This window comes from Haemorhous mexicanus, chromosome Z, assembly GCF_027477595.1.
Source record: "Haemorhous mexicanus isolate bHaeMex1 chromosome Z, bHaeMex1.pri, whole genome shotgun sequence".
In the NCBI taxonomy this organism is placed as follows: domain Eukaryota; kingdom Metazoa; phylum Chordata; class Aves; order Passeriformes; family Fringillidae; genus Haemorhous; species Haemorhous mexicanus.
In genome coordinates, this window is record NC_082381.1 from 36,462,096 (window position 1) to 36,479,997 (window position 17,902).

The 17,902-nt window shown below is 41.5% G+C and overlaps 1 protein-coding gene across 5 annotated transcripts in view; it reads left to right on the forward strand.

The window, feature by feature from the left end:
* Nucleotides 1–17,902, forward strand: part of PALM2AKAP2 (PALM2 and AKAP2 fusion) — a 269,580-nt gene that overhangs the window by 69,691 nt on the left and 181,987 nt on the right. The window lies entirely within an intron of this gene.

A 17,902-nucleotide genomic window follows, 5' to 3' on the forward strand; every position in this document is an offset into this window, starting at 1 on the left:
CTAGATCCCCAGAAGGTACATGCAAGAGCCCCTTGTGGCACTTTGGCACTGTGACAGCTCTTGCAGGTGAAGCAGTGCAGGACAGAGGCCAAGGAGTAAGTGGAACACTTGGTCTTTGCTCAGGACTACCCAGCTGTCAGCAAATCCAAGGTCCTTGTGCTTGCAAAAGCCCTTTGGGGTGGTGAAATATTTCACCTTTCTGCATGCTGGTGATAAGCCTTTGCTGTATCACCTCTAGGAGAAAACCTTTCCATGGTGGTCCAGCATGGAGGGAGAGCTCCCGTGTTCAGGATGGGAAGGTCTGTGCTTTGGCCCATAGGGCATGAGCTCTTTCCTGGGGCAAGCACACCCTTGGTGGTTGTTGCTATCTTGCTGATGTGGGCAGGTAGAAAATGTATGCAAAAAATCCTCTCTCCCAGCAACTCCCATCTCAGAGTGTTGAACTGAAAGATACCTAATGAAATGAACCACAGCTTCCAAGAAAAACACTTAACCTGAGAGACCAAAATAGATGCTGACTGTAAACTTACATGACAAAATATATCCTGAATGTAAGCTGAATATAAGCTTACCACCTCTCCCAAGCAAAAGGTGCCTTGGTTGTGCACTCTCTTGTTCTCCTGTTCTTGGTCTCTGTCTGCTTGCCAGTATTAGACAAAAGTCCAAATCTAAATGGAAGCAGATATACAAACATACAGCAAAATATGGTAGAATTTCTTCAAATTTGGCAGAAACACCATCTTCTACCATCACTGCAAGTGAATCTTACAGGTAAATGCTTAGATTTGAGTTCTGTTAGAGAAGCTGGGATAGGCCATGAGAAGAAAACCCTCCCCAAGCTGATTTGATATGCAGAAAATAAAATCTTCTTAATACATCCTATTACTAGACTGAGTGCCTCACAGATCTGTGATGCTAGATGGGGTCTGTGCTAATACCTCTTCTCACTGAAGAATCCAGCAAGTACAGATCCATGGTCCCGCTGAAGTTGTTGCAGCTACTGCACCTTAAGCATTTTCTCTCCTTCAGGCATCCGTTGTTTCATTTCTTTCTGATGCCCATGTTTGTTTCCTGTATCTTCATTCCATGATAAAAACCTAGTATATTTCAGACTGGGAACTGTGAATCTAACTTGGTCTATCTTGCACTGTCACTTAAAGTCTTTGCATGACAGAGACAGAGACAGAGAGAACTTAATACAGATGCTACTGCACTCCTTCAAGAGAAGGATCATCTGATGTCAAAACCAGCTGCCCAGACCTCCCCTGTAGCAGACAGTGTAAGCTGGGACCAGAGATGCCATAAACCTCTCCTTAGCTAGGTCTCAGCCATTTCCTTTGAGTCTTAACCTTCAGAGAGATAGAAGTAGTTCCTGAAATTATGCTAGTGCAGAGAACAGTGTGTCTTATTTTGCAACTTCACATTGATGGCAGATGGAGAAAATTATCAGGAGCATTGTTCATTCAGCATTTTTGGCTTTTACCTAGAATGCCAGATGCAGCTGTATGCAAGCCTTCAGTTTACCTCCATATGCTTCCCATCTGACCAGTTCTGTTGGGTGAGCTCTGTAAGGGTGAACTTGCAAGAATGTCTCCTCATGGCCATGCAGTGTCTTCAAATTCTGCTCACCTTATGAGGGAATATCAAGATTTCTGCACAGGAGTAGCTGTTCTGTCTAGCTCTCCACTAAGATTGATCAACACCAGTTCTCATCTGCTGCAGGTCTGCAATTCCAATTTCAGCAAGCCATCAGAACAGCAGTTTCCAAAAGAGCACAACCTTCACGTCCCATTGTGCTCTTGATGGGGTTTACTTACTGTATGTGATACATTTCTTAGAAAAACAGAGACCAAAACAAAACCAGACAAATAGGCTAAAACCCAGGAAATTACAGGTTTTCAAAGGAACCTGCTCTGCAGTGTGATTAGAGAATTTCTCAGAACTTTAATGATGATGTAAGAAGAGCTATGAGCTAGGGGTTGCTGGGTGGCAATGGATCTGAAGTTTTTTCATAGGATATAATATATTCAGATGTAACACTTAAAAAAAAAGAAACAAGCCAACACTAAAAATAATAACACAGCTTACTACTTCAGTTCTGAAACTCAACTCAAAATAGCAGAATGATATGCCAGTGCCTTAACAGTTGCCCAGATGGTGGTGTTCTGGGTTCAATAGTAGCAATCTCTGGCTCTTCCACAGCTCCTAGGCATTGCTAGCTTGTAATAGCTTAATTATTCCTCTGCATCTTACAGAATGGAGAAGAGGATAGACTCTTCAATTGGCATACAGACTCCCTCCTTAATCACCTATGTCTGCTCTCTTTAAATATGTGTACCAAATATATAAAGACACCCATTTGCCTAATTTGAGAGCCAGATATAAAAGAAATCCCAAAACTCTGCCTGTACATAGCACAGCATTTTCCTCCTCTAGTGCTTCTGACACTTCACCCATGTCAGTGTGCTGTAGATTTAGAGACATATTACTTGAGAATAGAAGCAGGTTGTCAAGGTGTCCTGGCTTCAGCTAGGGTGGAGTTAATTTCTTCTCATGATGTTTCATCTCCAGCTGGGCTTAAAAACACCACACAGGATGCATCTTTTAGGCAAGATAACACTTGTAAAGCGCCATCAGTTTCTATATGAGTTAATGCCAGCTCACATGCTTCACTCTCTTGTGAAAGGGGCAATACCTCTAGGCCAGGTTCAGCAAAAAAAATTTCAGTAACTGCAGCCTTTCAATAAAATGGACATTTTGTGCAAGGCTGGGTTTCTGCTGCCATACTAGATGAGACACAGTGAAATATTATCAAATGAAAAATCCCTGAGCCTCCTTGGCTTTAACACTTCACAGTTAAAAAGTGCACACCTCTTAATGTGATGGGGTTAGCCAGGTGAGGAAATATCTTCCTTATGCATGTATTACCTTATTGAATCACATGTATTGAATCACCTCTGATGCAAAGCCGTCTAGGATCCTCACACCTCGTTTAAGCCCAGCAGAACTGACAGGGGTTTCCTGAAACAGTGAACTGTATTATAACATGAAGTGTGGGAAACCGCTGAACTTCATTACGTCCGAATTAAATATTAATCACGATCCAAATGGGATAGTTGCATGGAGTAAAACAAAACTGACTAGAACCCATTCCTTTCCTTGTTATGCTTACTTTTGTTGGTGTTGCCTGGTCCTGTTGCTTTCCTTGTATTCCAGCCCTAACACAGGGAAGTGCAGGTGAAACAGCTCCTTACGTACAGTTGGTTCACATAGCACTTGGTAGATGAGAAAAAATAAAGTTGTGGAAATTCTTTAACAGGAAGACAAGTTTGTGTGAAGGTAACCTATATGTGTACAGTCTTTAAAGACATGACAAACCAGGAGTGTATTTAGAAAGAGAGGGCAGAGAGTTAGGCAACAGCATGAATTTCTTTTATTGCTTTACAGGATCATTAGTCTCTCTCTAAATTAAATCAGAGGACTTCTCTCTTCCCTGCCAAACCATTCTTTATGTACTGGACATAAAGAGGCCAGAACATGCAGTGTGTGTGTGTGTGTAGATAAAATTCTGAGGTGAGAACATGCAGTGTACAGATGCTCACACACGTGGTCACAGAGCCAGGGAAGACACAGCTGCAGTTCTAGTCCTCAATATTCCCTTCTCCCAGAGGGCCAGGTTCATCCTGTTGAGATCTAGGAGCTTAAAATGTCACCTACATTGAATCACCATCCTGTGTAAGCCTCTCTCTCTTGACTTCAGGTGCCTCAGTTACATGCCCCAAGGGCAATGAGTGGAATTTAAGCCTTGATGTTCCTTCCTGCACAGGCACCCTCTACTGGGCCTCTGGGCACTACCGTGATGCAAATATTCATCAATAAGGATTACTTACGTGTCTGGTGCATCGTCTGTTTATGACCCCGGGCTCTGCCCTGTCACTCTTGCTGATCTCCAGCACTAACACGTTCTTCTGCAGAGCTGGGCTAGCGCTGAGTAGGTGGAGGTGGGGCAAGGTGCAGTGTCTGGAGCCACCCAGTGGGCATTGGTAGTCTGAGCCTCGATTTTAAAAAATCCGCAGTCTGAAAAGCATGTCGCCTTCCCTGTAGGGTATTTTAACTTCTGCAGTATGTGAATCCTAAGGCAAAAAGTAAAGCAAATCCCCATCCTGGTCCATTGAAGGCAAACAAAGACTGGATGGAATCCTGATTGATAAGAAAGGGACACATGTTATGAATTTCTTTGAGAACTTACAGTTAAAGAAAAAAGTCCCAAGGCATGTTCAGGCATGTTCAGGAACAGACCGTAATCTGCTTGCGCATGTATCATGGTCCCACTTTAAAAATGCAAACAAGCTGTAACAGAGAAGCTCAGTGCATTCAGAAAAAACTCTGGACATCCAAGAATACAACTGATGTTGTCAAAATAGCAGCAAGGGACATTCAGAACGCTTGGACCAGCATGTTACAAAGGTAAGGCATGCTCATTGCCATGTACAAACACAGGCTTGTAGGCTGAAATGGTCTGTGGCTCTTAGGGTAAGATACTGAGGAACCAGGCCCCAGCACCAGATTGCTATAAGTCAAATACAGAACTGACTTGGTATGACATGTGCACAGGGGCAGCAAAGCCTAAGAGGGAAAGATAGGGACTAATAAGTGTAGGCAGCAAGAGACTTTATGCAACATACCCACATGGATTAAAATAATTTTAAAGTAAGACATGCGTGGCATCTGCTGTGACCTGTTGAGACCACAGCAGAAAAAGGACTTTGCAAAGATGTCAGGAGTACTTTCAAGCAACAGAGGAGGGGAAGAGAAGGAGGAAAGAAGGAAAACTCAAAAATTTTGCAAAACCAACAACATAAAATATTAGTTCAAGGTCAGACAAAGCAGAGCTTTACCAGGGATTTCCATGTAATCAATACCCAGAGCTGCAGTTAGGACTCCTGAACAAAGCATGCTGTGTGCTGCAAAGTTTGGTTAGCAAGGTCAAGCAACTGCAGTATTGGATTATGATTTTAGACATCATTAATGTCTTAGAAAGAACACTTGAAGTGAAAGGTAAATTCGAGTTTACCAGGCATTGCAGTCAGACTTGGACATTGTTCATGCTTCTTTTCAGAAGTTCTTCAGCCAGTGAAGACTGCCTGATATACAAGGAGTCATAGCTTTGAGACAGTGGAAGACAGGCAAATACTGAAACTGGTCCTCCTCGGTGCTACCCATGTAAAAGAATCTGTGGGCAAGGATGTGATATGCTCAAGGTGCCAGTAACATGTCTCTTCTGGGGCTTAAATGCAGATCTGTTCTCCCTTCTCTGTAGCTGTCAGGCTACCTCAGGACAAATTCACCTAAATACAGTACCAAGTCCTAAGAAGGCAAGTAAATTCAAAAGTACTTGTCAAGGAAAAGATTATCTGAAACAGATGAAGCTGATTCTGAATAACTGGATCACTGGAGAAATTTCAAAAACCTGTAAAAACATTTTTTAGATTGCAAATGGTCTGAAAGACCTGGCAGAGCAATACCAGGTTAATGCTGTCCCAATCCCAGGAAAATGCATTTAGTCTTCCATGTGAAAGTTTGCTAAATTATACAAACTCTATACTAGAACATTTTCACTAATGCAGCTAAACAAGCAAAGCTTCCCTTTGTGGACTGATGTTTTTACCAGCAAAAGTATGGACACTAAAATGCAGCGAGTTCTGTAGGCAGACATTATTGTAGCCATGTACTTACCTCTCTACTAGAGTACATCCTGAAATAAAATGTTTTTAATAATAACCTACCCTCTAGGCAAACCAGCACATCAGTGGGAAGATTTGCAGTCATTGCTAGTGGAGAGAGTCACGGGGACCAAGTCTTTGCATCCTGCATTTGTCTAGACAATGTAGGCGGTGCAGAGCATTTCTCTGGGAATTGCCTCAAGGAAAGAAATCAGCCATGAGAGGATGAAGTGCAGAATTACCCCTGGGTTAAACTCTTACCTCTGCCAAAGGCTTCTTGCATTATTTGAAGCAGGGTACTTCAGCAGTTCTTCCACATCTCATACTCCAGCATTCATTTGTGCAATTATCTTTCTCACACATTTATATGATGTGAGCTTAGCTCTTTGGTACAGGAATTGCTTCTCATTGTATGAAGAGAACTTCATTGCTGCCTCTTAGAATTCCAAGTGAATTTTTGCTTTTCAGAATTCTTCACGTTCTTCTCTTATTTTGCAGTGGCAGTTAAGATATAGTGGTTCTGAAGACTTGGCTTGAGGTGCTTCAGATCCATGGTGTGACAAACCTTCATAAATTAAATAGCTTTTGTTGGTAATTCCTAAAGGAGTTTTATTTTTTAATTCAGCTGTCAAAATCCAGTTCCCAAATGATGAATCTCTTTAACATGATGTTGGTTTTCTTATCTTTGCCCATTAACCACTGGGCTTGTTTTATTTCTTCTTTTTCTCCTGCTGTCGCTCTCTATATGCAGTTAGTCAGGAATCCAGGATTCCTACTGGATCTCCATGGTGGGGTTGCATCCGTGCTGTGCCGTGTAGTATATACTCTTTGCTGCAAAGACTTTGTATGCATGTCATCAAGACAGGCAATGACAAGAAAAGGAAGTGGGGACCATAAGCATGGACTAGAGCCTAGGTTTTCCAAGTTTGAGTGATCTCTCAAGTAGACAAGTAAGTCTACAACCAACTGGTGGACTCAAATTGTAGCATAGATCTTTAACACCAGAGGAAACATTCATTGTCTACAAACAGATACCAGAGAGAGAAAGCAATTCCAGCTTGGACCCTGACACCTTTGATTGTAGCTCAGGGAAAATGTCCTAAATGGTAGAGTTATTGCTGGGCTGTTTAAAGAACTTTTTGTTTGTAGGAAACCCATTTGGGAAACATGAACTTGCTGACAGAACCTTTACTGCGCAAAGTATGAATAGATAGACATTCCATGTAATCATGGATTACTGGCAATACGTAAGCATATGGTAAGGGAGCATGTCACAAGCATGTCAAATAAGAGACCAGGGAAAATAACTTACAATTAAATCTGCGAGCCCTAGAACCTGTATTAGAAGTTTTCAATTCCGTTTTAATCTTGTGCATTTTAAAAAACATACTTAAAAAACTGTAAGTACTGTTTCCTGGTATGAGTCCCTCTTTTGCCTCATTTCTGCTCTTTCTGTGACAGTACTCATTAATCAGGACAGTGAATTTCACACAAGTGATCCTCCCAAGAATCCACATTGCAATCAGGATGTGGGTGGGCAGTCTGGTTTGCAGGAAGATGCTTTTCTGTAGGTCCATTAGATAAAGGAGCAGTCTTAGTAACCCAGGTAAGGTTTGTTGAGACTTTCAGTTGAAGACAAAGATCTTAGTTCCAAAAGAATAGGAGGGCAATATAAAATACTACTAAATTACAGCAAAAGGCTAAGGGTTATCTGACTTGTCCAATGACCTCTGAGCTTTGTGACTTGGCACACCTGGAATAAATCCAGATAGGCAGAAGGCTCCTAAAAAATTTATAAATGCAGTCCAGGCATCAGCAGCTGCAAAGCAACAATGTGACACCAGCAGAACAGGGCATGTAAATCTCATCTTGCTTGCAGCATCCACGTGGGGAAACCAGAGTGATCTGTTCACCCTACACATGTCATTCCAGAGGGGTTGTAGGGGTTGTACCATTTGGTCCTGCCAGGACAGCCCAGCTCGCTGTCAGAAGTTACGCCCAGCGATGAGACATCACTTCTGATGCAGGGAAGTGGTTCATATTTGTTAAACTGGCAGTCCAGTTTTGATGCCATAGGATTTCAGCTGAGAAAAGAAATAAAAGGCAAAATAACATCATTCTGACTTTAGGAAATGTTGCAGCAGGAGAAAACAGTGAAGATACCACAGGATTTACATGTGTACCCTGTTTATGCCCCAGAACATGCAAGGGAAACACCTCATGCCTTCGAGCCCTTACCCCATCGGTATCAGCTTTTGGGAAGAGCTGTGGAGAGCTGCAGGGTGTCACCATGCCAAGAACATGATGATCCTCAGCTCTGTTTTCTTCTTGTGAAATTATTGTACTTTCACTTAAGCACAGTCTAAAATATCCTGCTTGCCAAAGGCAGGAAGTAACCACCACATCAGATGTAACTTGTTATGTCGCACATATGGTCAATGAAAGCCCAGTTTTAAGGCTGTGGGCAATGTTTTGTAATCTTCCAGGCAGCAGAGGTCAACTCTCCCTTTATCATCTTTCAGACAAGTAATTTCAGGGGCAACCACCCTGCATTCATAACCCCCAAGTCATTCTCTGCTCTTTGCTTCTTAAAAACAGCTTTACAAATGCAAATCATTAATTATAGTGATGCTATGTCACGGAAAATCATCCTATTTTTCTAGATCTGTTAGGGCTATCAGGGAGATTCTTTCACGCATGTGTAACATCAGAGGTCAGGTAAAGAGTCCAGCTTGGTCTGGACAGCAGTTGCTGAAAACAGTGTAGATTCCCTGGAAGAATGAATTGAAAACAGGTTTCAGTAATTTAAGTCTTCTTTGCATAAACAAGTTTTGTGAACTTTTTTTCTTCTTACCAGCTATTTTTTTCCTAAATATTTGTAGTACATTGTTTCTCCGGTGACCTTAAATTATCAGGGATTGGTACAGTCAGAATGATACCACCTAAGGCAATACAAAACCTCAGGTGTAGCAGAGAGACGTTGTGTTACACTGGTTTGTTAAATGCTTTTATTTAAAATTTACAGTGTATGAAGAAAACCAGACCAATGTCCACCACATAAACTCGTCATCCATGGCTCAACTTTTTCCTCTCTACAGAATGGGAATGTAATGGCTAACAAACGCTTTGATAACCTGCAAACAATTAGCAGAACACATGAAGGCCATATCCTGATGTCTTAACTTACAGTGTCCTGTGGATCCCAGGACCAAACAGATTTCTTGCACACAGTGTAAGAAGCTGCACATTACTTTTTGTGAGGCTGCTATTGCACTGCATTTTGTAGGTACTCGTTCTACTCTTCAGGCATTTCAAAGGAGAATGGAACATCCACAATTGCTCCCTCTGGAATGCAAATGGAGGCTGGGAGAATGCACTGTGGTTCTTCATGACTTTCAGGAAGTGAAAACTCCTGCTTAAATGGGGTGTGTGACAAATGAAGACATTTAATGAAAAGGATGACTCTTACAGGTGGCTCCTTCGAGGAGCTGTGCTTTGTCAGGCCCTCCACCAAGCACCACCAGAATTCCCTTAGGCGCCAGGTTGGCTTTATGAGGCACTGGAGTGCTGCTGGGTTTGCACAGTTAGATCACAAATTTGATTACTTCAGTGGAGCTGTTCTTGACTTGCCTCAATTGCAAACAAGAAAATACACTTTTCTTTTGGATGATTACCAGATCAACAGTGGCTGTGAAGCATGACTCAAGCAAAACAGGGTGTCTGATATTCCTTCCTTATTTCCAGAGCTTATTTTGTCATATGAAATGTCTGTAGGGCAAAGTTACCAAATTACCTGTACTGAAAATGCCGTTTTTCTTGTTAAGAGTGCTGGTATTTAATCACTTCCCAGCTTTATTAGGTGGCTTGTTTTACCACTTACTGCATCAGTACAGACTGCATCGGACTGGCATCTTGAATAAGATGAGTAATACATTGATATTTTTCCATCTTAGCGGCCCCCGCTGAGCCACCTCATCTCCCAAAAGAGAAGACATTTGAAAAACCTGATGCAATGACCCAGCATTTCTGAAAGGTGATTCCTTCCTCATTAGTCTTTGCTTTACCTGCTGCTGAGCAGAAAAGGATTCAGTGCAATAAGGGAAAGAAATACTGACAGCTTATGTTTGGTTAGAGAAGAGGTGGATTGCCTTAGTGATCTCTGAGTGTACTGCTTGTTGCTTTGTTAGATATAGAGATCTCTGAAAGTACTGTGCATGAACAAAGCCGAAAATGGGTTGCAAGTGGGCTTTCAAATTCCTTTCCCTGAATATGAATAACCTTCATTCAAAAGACAATCATTCGGGAGGCGGCATATACTACGGATATCTGAAATTTTTCATTCAAAAATTAAATATGTGACTTTTTTCTTTGCACAAAAATTATATAGAGAGATTCTCAGAAGCTGTAGTAGCCTGTAATACACTGATTTTGCCCCTAGGTATTTGGGACAAGTTAACTGTAATCCAAATCTATGTTGGATTAATCTGATTTTTTTTTTTTAACTGGAGCTTTTCTAGGTAGTAACTAGACATTAAAACAGAACATGGAACATCTTTGTTTTACCTAATTTTCTTGTTTTATGATTTTACTGGTGAAAAGTTCATGCTGTTCTGTGTACTGAGAACAATTTGTAATGCTGAATAATTATGAAGGAATGATTTTTTTTCACCTGAACCACATGTATTTTGAAAATGGTCCCATCTTATGTAATTATTTGAAGAATTTTCTTTCCTTCATAGCAAAGTGCCTTCCAAACAAATAGCAGTGTTTTGTGTCTACTATGGGAGGAATGCTGTCTGGGAAATAGCCCAGAGTGTACAAAATGTGTTAATGTGTCTGTTTGCCCCAGGGATGCTGAATCATGTGCTTGTGAGAGTATTCTGAGAGGGTGTGCATAATGAGGGGTTTGAAAAATCCATTTTCTCCAGCTTTTCCTGTAGAACAAGAGTCTGGTTTTTTGCTGGATGAAAACTTTAATAAAGAACTGGGGACTGTTGCACGCAGAGAAGATAGCTTCCTGAGGAGAATCGAGGTGAAGTGGTAAAGCATCATCTTCAAAATCACCAAAAGTACTCCAGCAGCTCTCATTGCTGTTCTGTTAAAATCTTTTTTTTTTTTTTTTTTTAATAAAGTGGCTCCTCTCTAGTGGCTAGCTGAACTTCTCACAAACAATATACAGCATATATTGTTTGTGAGAAATATTAGCCTAAGGACCATGCACCAGTTATTCATTTGGTGATAAAATATTACTTGTGCCTCTTCTCCCCCATCAGCTAGAGCAAATGAAAGGAAGGGAAGCCAACAGAGAGGCATTCCTTTTCTGCTGCACTTAGGTGGATTTTGTGGGTAGGATGACTAGTAAGGATTTAAAGCTGCCATGGCTATTAAAGTTGCTGGAGTTTAACAGCTTTCTTTCTCTTAAATACTATTCACACAGCTTTCTTCCTCTTAAATACTATTCACATCTATCTTTTCCTCCTGCCAAGTCTCTAGCTTTATTTAATTGTTTTATTATTAAGAGTTTGGTAACTTCTTCAACATGGCAAAGGGTTTCCAGGAAACAACAATTTTCTGGAGATTCCTCTCCTGTCACATCTCAGTAAAGTCACGTGCCTTATAGGCAGTCTTCAAGGCAGGCAGCCAGGTCTATAGGCAACATCTGGGTTCCCGCTCTCCTCTTTTGTCACCAAATTCCCTTTTAACTCTGGACAGCAACGTGACATGTCTCCATGATGAAACCCTCCCTTTCCTCTGCACTCATGAGTGGTATGGTCCTCACTACCTGCTTCTCCCTAGGGCAGTGACTGGAATGCTCTTGCCACTCCAGCCCAGAGGGAGCTGGGGAGTACCAGAAACTTTTCCAGGCTTTTGCCCTAGTTTCTTTGCCTCCTATATCCCAGGGGTTGCAAATGGCAGGACTGGCAAACCCACAAACAGGAGTTCTACCCAGTGATGTCATGGACCCCTGTCAGCTGCGCCATCCATGCTCACTGAGCAGGGGCCTTGATGGTCCTCAAGCATTGCTCAGCCTGTGTGACCATGGCTGGAGAGGGTTGGACAACACAGGCCAATCCTACTAACCCAGAAACAATAGGTTATAGCATGATGGTGGGATTATTTAATTCCGGATGGAATCTGGAAATATCAAAATTATACCTTCTGTTTCATCATAGGTTCTCCTCTGATTCTCACTGCTTCTCTCTTTTTCCTTGTTATCCTCCTAGGAAGATGATTTTTTTTTTTTTTTAATTAGATGGGAGGGTAGACTTGCAGAAGAGAGGGATAATCTTTGTTCTTTGTGTCCCTCATTGATTATCATTCTTGTAGCTTCACTGTTTGCTTATCTAAAAAGAAGCTGTGATTTGACTGAGTGAAGAATAGCTTTTGCATATTAATTTTCTCCTAACCAATGAGCATCTAGGTTACCCTAATGGTACTGGAAAAATTCTAAGACTCAATCACCATTCTCAGATTCATTTAACTAGTAGCATCCCCTTGCGAGTTCAGCAGAAGAAACACAAGAGCAAGTAATTAAAAAACTATGCTTATTTTAAAAAGAGTATTGATCATGTTAACCTCACCCTGCACAGGGAAGCAAATTTTTGGAGCATTAATACCTCTTCCAGCTAACTGTTCAGAATGAGAAACTTCTGCAGAGTGGTTAGTCTGTGGTGGGACCCCACAAAATAAAAAGGTTGGGGACTAGGATGACTATGAAATTACAAAGTCTGTGGCTTACAAATGGAAAAGTAAATTAAAAATAATGGATTTGGGGTAGGCAGATTTCAATAAACTCGAGATTTTATAACTGAAAGCTTTGATGGCTAGAGGAGTTACACAGAGTGAATGACCACAAAAGCACAAACTGGTCACGGAAAAGGTAGGAGGCAAAGGATCAGACTCACTGTACTAAATCACTGGGTTTTCCCTGGCATTATGCAAAGACAAAAGGTCACAGAAAATGGAAATCATTTCAGATTGCTAAGCATAACTTGAAAGAGTTGCAAAAGCAGGTGAGGACAAAAGCCAAAAAGGCAGAGACATAATGTGATGTGTACCATAACAGGAAATTATTTTGTGGTAGTGTTGCTGGTAGGGAGAAAGCAAAGGAAAATGCTTGTCTCCTATTTCACGGGGAGGAGAGATGGTAGGTGACACTAAGAATCTTGTTTTGTTCTCCAGTCTTCACTGAAAAGGTATGCTGGAACTGGGCAACAAGTGCAGTTGCACCGGGTACATATCTGGAGCAGAATCAGGAAAAGTTGAGGAATACTGAGGCAAATCGGACTGGTTTCAGATCATCTGAGCATGGTGAGATCCATCCCCAAACTGGACATCTGGCTGAAACCATCTCTGAGTCCTGCCCCTTTGAGATCTTGAAAGGAGATGTTCATAGGAAAAGCAAATGCCATGGTCAACTTTACCAAGGGGGCAGAAAAAGAGGAGTTAAGGGGTGCCAACCTAGTTGAATTCCTTAGAGGAGTACATGTGGTTGTCTAGGAGAATACACAGTGATTCATAAACAACTTGAATTTATTAAATAAAGCGTGCCAAGATACTCAGCTTCCTTGACAGGCATCTAGCAGACCATGTCAGCTGTGGATGCCATTTACCTTAACAGTAAGGGATCTTTGATACTTTTATAATTCAGCAGGTAGAAATATGATTTGGACAAAACTTGTCTAAGACAAAGACAGTACTGGTAAGAAACTGTTTAGTCAAAATTAAAAGGAAAATTTGTGATGGACTTTATGCTGGTTCATAGTCGATTTCATCTTCTTATAATACTATAGGTGATGAGAAGGTTTATGAGTGGATGCTCTGTTTATTAAACTTGAGGACTACTTCAAACATGGGGGCACATGGTGAAGAGCAGTATGGTAATTGCAAATCGGAGATGATCCTAAAATGCAATAGAAGGAAGTTGCAAAATTTTCCCTTTGGGCAGGCATAGCCAGCTGTACAGACAGCCAACTGTGGCTGTCAGCCCAGTTCTCTCAAAAGCATGTGGGAACTAGGATGAATAAGAAGCTGGACATGAGTCAAGGATTTTGGGCTGTAAAGACATTTTGGTATATAGATAATGAAACATAAAAGAATAGTGTCCTGATGATTAGCAAGGCCTCACTTGGATTAATGTGCAGATAAAAGTACAATTGCACTGAAAGTACAGTTCAGACTACCAGAAAATCAGGAGGAGAAGATGGAAGTGGTTGGGGTATATGGGTCTGCAAGGTAAGAGTGCTCAGTATAATGCAGAGAGTAGGTCTCCAAAAACTTCATCAGCCACTGCAATGGGAAGGAATAACAGGTTCTTTGTGTTCACGGTAGAAGGGACAACAAAAAATTAAGTATTGGCAATGGAAATTCATTAGAGAAATCCTTCCAGCAATCAGGACAGTGAAGCACTGGAGAGGCCATGGAGGGCCTATCATTTCAGGTCTGTGAGATGAGGTCAGAGACAATCAGCAGGAGCAATGTTAGTTCAGCCAACACAGTCTGCAATCAAGGACCTTCCTGGACCCCTCTCCCTGGGCCACTGGGGTTCAGCACTTGCTTCCAGCCAGTCAGAGACTTATCTTCCTCTTTCTGATAACAAAGACTCACAACTGGCAGAAGAAAACTATTTTGGGAAAAGAAAGTTGAAGAACAGAGATGTGATAATGTCTTCAACTATTTTGAAAATAGCTATAAAGATGACGGAAATAAATTTCAAACACAAGAGAAATGGGATTAAAATGCCAGAAGGCCAGACCTTTAAGAAAGTAATCAAGTATTTCTCCTGCAGACCTTTTTCAAGAGTGAGCATGTTGGAGCACTGGAGTAGATTGTCCATTGCTACAGGGGATCTCTGCTCCTGGACAGTTTTAGGATGAAGCTTGACCAGTTTGCTGAGATACTTGATGTAAGAGGGAGAGCTGCACTATGTTATGTTTCTGTAATTCTCTTGGAGAAGGGAAGTACTAAGTATATACGGAAATGAAACAGAGAAGTGAGATCAGAAACTGCTTTTCACTAGAGCAAATGACAGATTGTTAAACCCAAACCAAGAAATTAAAAATGTGGGTATGGGGGAACCCCACATTTTTTGCATTATGAACAGTCATCATGTTGCACTTGTAAACACATACAGTAGTGTATTTTGGAAAATACCATGTAGAGTCCCCAGAGATTCACAGATTAAGTTAGTGCTTGGTACAGGCTGTTGGCTCTTGCAGCTTCTTGCATTTTAGGTAAGGAAGAAACTTTCCTAAGTGCAAGTCAACACTGAATTTTTGGTCTGTTTCTATGAAATATCTAGAAACAGCTAATGCCAGGCACAGACCTGGATGGACTACCATTGCAGAGCAGCCAGCCAGCTCCCGGTACAAGTGCTTGAAATCACGATGGAGTTTTCTTTCCACTCCCCCTCTTCTCACTAGCTGGCAAAATATTTCTGTGTTGGAGTCACTTGTTTCAGAGTTCTTTTTTGAAGGCATAAATATATATTCTGGTTTGAATTCAGAGTTTCAGTTTTGCTCTCCACATAATTTAACACTGTTTCACTAGTCTGAAATAGACTCTGGATTTTCATGCTTTGTCATTAGAGTCAGAATAGACATCTGTGAAGAGGAACAGAAGGCATAAATTTTAGGTTCTGCACACCCTAGAGAACAGGATTATGAGAAGCTGAAGCTATAAAAGAAGCTGTTTCATTAAGTGATGACTTGAATGGCTCATAACTAGAAATTTCTATCATAGACAAAATTCTGAGACTGGAGTTTCAACACTGCCTCAAAGACAGAGAAAAAATATGTTTATCAAAAATATTATGAAAGAGGGGAATTAATATTATTTGTCTGACCTGCTTGAAATATTTATTTTGATAGGACTAAAACGTTCTCAACACTGACACTGTAACGCTTTTATCTGTTTTTATCTGTTAAATGATAATGTAAAAAGCAAATGTTTCTGCTTCATAGAAATAAAATATTGAGATAATTTCCTGTCAGATTATCATGGAATAGATAAATTCCTGTAAATATTTTACATTTAATTAAGTCAGTGTTCTCCAAAGGAGTAATACTTCTCAGGGAAGTCATCAACCATATGCCATAATTTTTAATTGTCCTTTAACCTCCACAAATGTCAAAATGGTATATATTTCTAAGCAAAGACAGAAAAATAATCTATCGTCAGAGAAATAAAAAGTCATTCCAAGGGGGAAACAAAACAACTGCTCAGTACTGCATATAAATGCTTCATAATTGCTTAACAGTTATTTACCACATTGTATCTACAAGGAGAATCAAACATATATATTTTCTGTCACAGCAGTTGCTCAGTACAAATGGGTCTTAAGAGTATTGTACTTCCCTTCAATGGTTTGTTGTATCTCTTTATTTCATATCTTCCAGATTTCTGCTAAGAATTGCCAAAAGCATCTTACAATCTCTGCTATTGATGCAGCATGTTAAAAGTCAAAGGCAACAGGGAACTCATTAGGCTACCTTCCTAACCTATAAGGTATCACTAATCATGTCACAGGAAACCTGGGGTTCCCTTCCTTCACCCTGCTTTGTGCTGTCACAGCAGCCCTGCTGCAGCACCCTGCTGTACCCATCCTCTACACGTGCAGCACCAGGTGGTCCTGCCCTGGGGCCCTTCATTGGTTCAGCAAGCACAGCCACCTCATGGAAAGGGACCCCTGAGGCATCAGTACTGGGGCCAGGAGGGGAGTCCTGCCCTCTCCCTGCTGTCATTGTTGCCAGGGATCACAGTGCTTCTTAGCTGGTCTGTTCCCTCTTCTTTTAGCAATTGTGTAGCTGCGATGATCCCATCAATCAGTTCCAGCATGGAGATGTGAAAATGCCTTCTCTGCTCCTCTTCCTTCTTGTCCTTATTTATCCTCTCACTAGGCTGCCTTCCAGTTCCCAAGCATGTGTTGGGCATTTCCAGCTTGGTGCTGTGACAGCGCTGTGGTCTCCAGAAGCACACAGGATCACTCAGCAGCCGCTCAAGCATGGCAAGGCTTCGTTCCTCCAGAGAAGTCATTCTTTATTGGATTGGTCTTCAGCAATGACTTCTGCTTCTTGTTCTGTCCTGCTCAAAAGCAGAACATAAAACAGCTTTCCTGCCATGTTTCATGTTAAGCATGAGGAGAAGCAGTGTGAGAATGTGTAGTGTCCCAGACAGGAAAGGAGGAAGTGCTGATTTTCAAGGTTGTGTCCCACAGTCTGCAAGCCAGCAGGCAAACCAAGAGTGGCATTAGACATTTACTGTGCTGGGATGGTGTGGGCCATCCCTAGAGGCTCCTGTCCTAAGTGTTATCAGGTCACCTATCAGGCAGTGAGTACCACTGCCTGACTCCTTCTGACATGTCATTGTTTATTTCTCCATAGTGGTTTTCTATCTAAATGCATCACTCTCCATCCCTGCTCATTCTAAGTCGAGAATAACAAAATCCTAGAGCATTTCTTGTATGAGATACCAGCTTTCTCATTACAGCCCCTTCTGAGGACACGTGGAAAGGGCCAGCATCAGCCTGACTGCTTCCCAATAGAAATGTAATCATAAGGTCAAAGTATATGTTTTTTGCATAATTTTTTGGGTTTGTTTTTTTTTTTTTTTAAACACGAGACACTGAACTGTCCAAAATAGAAACAGTTAACTAAAATACAGAGGCTTGTATGACCAAGTTTTCATGAAATAATGTCAAGATCCCATCCCAGAGAGTGGATAGCTGTTTATAGCCATGAGGAATTATCCCTGGGAAAGCTCAATTTTACCACAGAGTATTACTTTTACATCCCTCTCTTCCTCAGCCAGAACTGGAAACAGGCTGTATATTGTATCTATTTTTGAATGTGGGACACACAGGTCAGCTCCTGGTCAGTGTGGCGTGGGAAAGGCTGCAGAGCTGTGCTGAGCATCCAGACTCACCAAAAACCACTTCTGCTCCCTCCCTGAGGGAGAGTGCAGCGCCCTGCTGACACACCCCACTGCCTGGCAGCCGGCAGAGACCGCGCCAGTGTGGAGCGCTGCACATGGCCCCAGGTCAAGAGGCAACGTCAGCACAGGTGTCTGCCAGGCTTAAACATATTTGGAATGCATTCCTTAATTTAAAATGTTTTTGATGAGCTAAGACAACATGAGCAGTCCACAACTAAAACTAACTGTATTAAGGTACTTCCTTAAGC